Raw genomic sequence first — 3,582 nt, forward strand, 5'->3', positions numbered from 1 at the left:
TCTGTGAAGGCGGGTGGTTGAATTGCTGAAAAACCAAAAGGGTGAAATTATGTAGATTTGCTATTATCAGGGGGAAAAAGAATTTGGGAAAAATATTTTAATTTTATTTTTAATTAATTACAATTACTAATGTTGGGCACAGCACAGCTTCTCAAACCTTGGAATAAGATTGGATACCACCCCTTAGTTTCTTTTGTTCCATATTGATTTTCACTTGTTTTTTGTTAAACTTTTTATGTTGATATAATTGTAAACACACATGTAGTTGCAAGAAAAATGCAGAGTGGTTCTGTGCACCCTTTACCCAGTTTCCTCAGTGGTGACATATTTCAAAGCCATGGTACAATGCCACAATCAGACACTGACTTGGATACAGTCAAGCCACACAATATTTGCACCAAAACAGGATCCTTCATGTTGTACTTTGTCAGCCCCACCCACTTCCCACCTGCCTCCACCCTCTCAAATTCTGCTTTTGACTGTTACATCTGTAAACAAGACACTCTGCACACATTTCAGAAAAATGGAAACAAAATCATAGCTCAGTATTTATCCAAGGGATCCCTGACCTTCTGGACATTTTGTCCAGTAGAGGACATAGCTTCTTGAAGAAGTTAAGAATCTTTGCAGTAAATTGCAAAAAGTTTGATTTAACCCAACTTTTGTTTTTGAAATGAAATTGAATTTCAATATAGAATAAACAGAAAGACTTTCCCATTGGGTTTATGCATTGTCAGAAAAGTGACAACATACTCTGCTTTGTAGCGCATCCTGGAAGGGCCTCACAAAACCTTTGAGTTCTTGAGGGTGGAGGGGGCGGTCCTGTGTCTCAGACCTGATGGCTCCACTGCAGTGCTTTGCTGAGCTCTCTCAGAAGTCTACAAAACAAAGGAAAAACCTAAGGACCAACAGCTTCCCAGCACAACAGGTGGAGACAGCAGTTTGGAATCAGTGTAGATTTTGGATTTGGGGTTTTTAGTAGTAATTTATTTTTCCTTACTCAAGGAAACTGTCTCCAACACATAGGGCATAATCTCTCACTTTTTATGCAACATGATAAATACATTATAAACAAACTGTTGTGTGACAAGCCGTTTTCAAAACATAGCAAAAAGTGAGAGAAATAATATTAAGCAGATTTTCTTCCCTAGAAAATATCACACCCAAGAGCTCTTTGTTATTATGCTGTTCGCCCACCCCTATACCTAGAGATGAAAGGATGAAGCTATTGTGAACAAATCATGATCGAATTATCAAAGCTCAAAAAACCAGTGGAATGATTTAATATGAGTACATTTAATTTTGGAGAAATGCGACCAATTTTAAATTTCAACAGAGCCTTTTGTTCTCCCTTTTCTTCAGAATCATTTCCTTTTCCTTATTGAATCCAAGGCATTAATTATTAAGCAAATATTTATTTACTTTTTATTGAACACCTCCAAAAGTAGAGTCACAGTTTGCCATTTGTTGGTGACTCAGAAGCAGGTATTATTAGGCAAAATGCACATACAGAAAGCTCAAATTTGTTTTCCTGTTCTCCCACCTTATGAAATTTTCCTTTATAACTGACTAAGCGTTTAACTCCCCTGATTAGAGTGTGACACTCCCCCAATTGAAAGGGGGTAGGTTAAGTAGTAGCATGTCTGTTTAGATGAATCATCTGCTGATGAACATAGAATGACAGGTGATTGCCATGCTTTTTTCAACTATAATTTTCCCCATTATCCTTACTTGTTTAAGTATCCTCCATAGAACATGAGGCCAATAACATTTTTAAGACAGAAAGCTGTATCATTTTAGTACAACTTATATTGATAAACAGCACCTAAATAAAATAATCAGGCCACTGAAACAGGAAGTTTTAGGGGTGAAAAACAGGTTTAGGAAATTTTAGAAATTTAGAAGTTATGGAGACCATGGAAGAAACACAGTGCTGCAGAGCAGCAGAAGGTATATTTCCATAGAATAGGGGAGCTGAAAAGCTGCAATAGGTACATTTCCATAGAAGAAGAGAGCTGAAAACAGCAAAAGGTCTATATTTACAAAATAAAAGGAAGGAGGGGAGGAAAACCTCACAAGTCCCATGTGAGGTTGACCTTTGAGCCCAGGAGTTACTATAGTAACCAGTCTAGGGGAATAGTGACCAATCAGAAGGGATATCAAGGCACAAAGATCTGCAGCCTTTATAAGCCATAGGGAAAAGGAACTCAGTGGGACTCCTTCCCCCTCCTCACGTGGGAGTCTGTGCTGTGAGATTCTTTCCCTTTCCCCATGTGGGAGTCTGTACTTGTTCTTCAGTAAATTTCCACCTTTGCTATACCACATTCAGTCTGTGGATTCCTTCTTCCACTCCATCAGACAAAGAGCCTGGGAACCAGCCTGCCTAGGGGAACACCACATGTTCCAGTCCAAAAATCCCGTTTCAACACAACAATGTCAAGATTGAAAAAGTCACTTTATTATATTGCTGTGTTAATATTAAGGACACTTACTGTCAGAGGCATCTGCTGAGGCAAGAGCAGTCTGGGGCAAGCATTAAACAAATGATTTGAAAGAGGTCATACTCCACATTCTTGCCTTTCCCCCTTCCCTCATGCTCTAACAACACTGCAAGGCTATAAATTCCTGAGAACTGAAGCACCAAGTTGCCCAGCAGACAGAATAAGAGAAGATGACATTTCTCCCCAGTTCTGCGAATAAGGACTTTAGGCTTCTTGCACATAATTCAGTGATGCAGCGTGATGGTGTTGCACTGAATCAGAAGCTTCTCAATGATACAGAATGTGTGATTTGTCCCTCCTCATAACCTCTGTGCCTAGAACTGTGCCTGCCACATTGTAGGCAAACAATTAAATTCTGGCAAAACAAGACAAAATAAAACAAAATGAAAAACAAAACAAAACACCACCATTAATAACAACAACAAATAAAATAAGAAAAAAATAAAAGAAAGAATAATAAAAGACAGTAAAAAGAAGAATATGAGAAGAAAAAAAGAATGGGAAAAATATGAAAGAAGGGAAATGAAATAAAGGTTATGAAAAGAAAAACAAAAAATGTAAGAAAAGAAAAAAGAAAGAAAATAGAGGTTAAAAAAGGAAAGAGAAATATAAAATATGATGAGTAAACAAGAAAGAAACAGCAACAACAACAAAAATAAGTAAAAGAATTTTTAAAAAGTGAAATTAATATCATTCTCTGATGAAGTCTGAAATTGGCCACTTGGTATGCAGGTTCCAGATCTCCCGGGAAGGTCTCTGGTGCAAGTCAATGTCAGATGCTGTTCACACCCGGCCCTCAGCAACCTGTCTGAAGCTACAAATGACCCACGGTTTGTGGCTGCCTCCACTGGATGTGGCTGCACACAGGAAGGACCAAGCTTCACTTCAAGGCAGGCATTCACCAGCACAGGGCCCAGGGACGGGTCAGCTTAAGTACCAAGGCATCTTGGGACCCTCTTCCACCTGCCTCTGCCTGCTCACTTGGCTGCCAGGCTTAATCACTGAAAAGGTTGTCTGTGATAGAGCCTCTGGCAGAATCAGAATGATGGGGCGCTGGATGTCCCATGAGGGGGAGGTGCCA

This window comes from Cnephaeus nilssonii (genome assembly GCF_951640355.1).
Source record: "Cnephaeus nilssonii genome assembly, chromosome: 3".
NCBI classification, from domain to species: Eukaryota; Metazoa; Chordata; class Mammalia; order Chiroptera; family Vespertilionidae; genus Cnephaeus; species Cnephaeus nilssonii.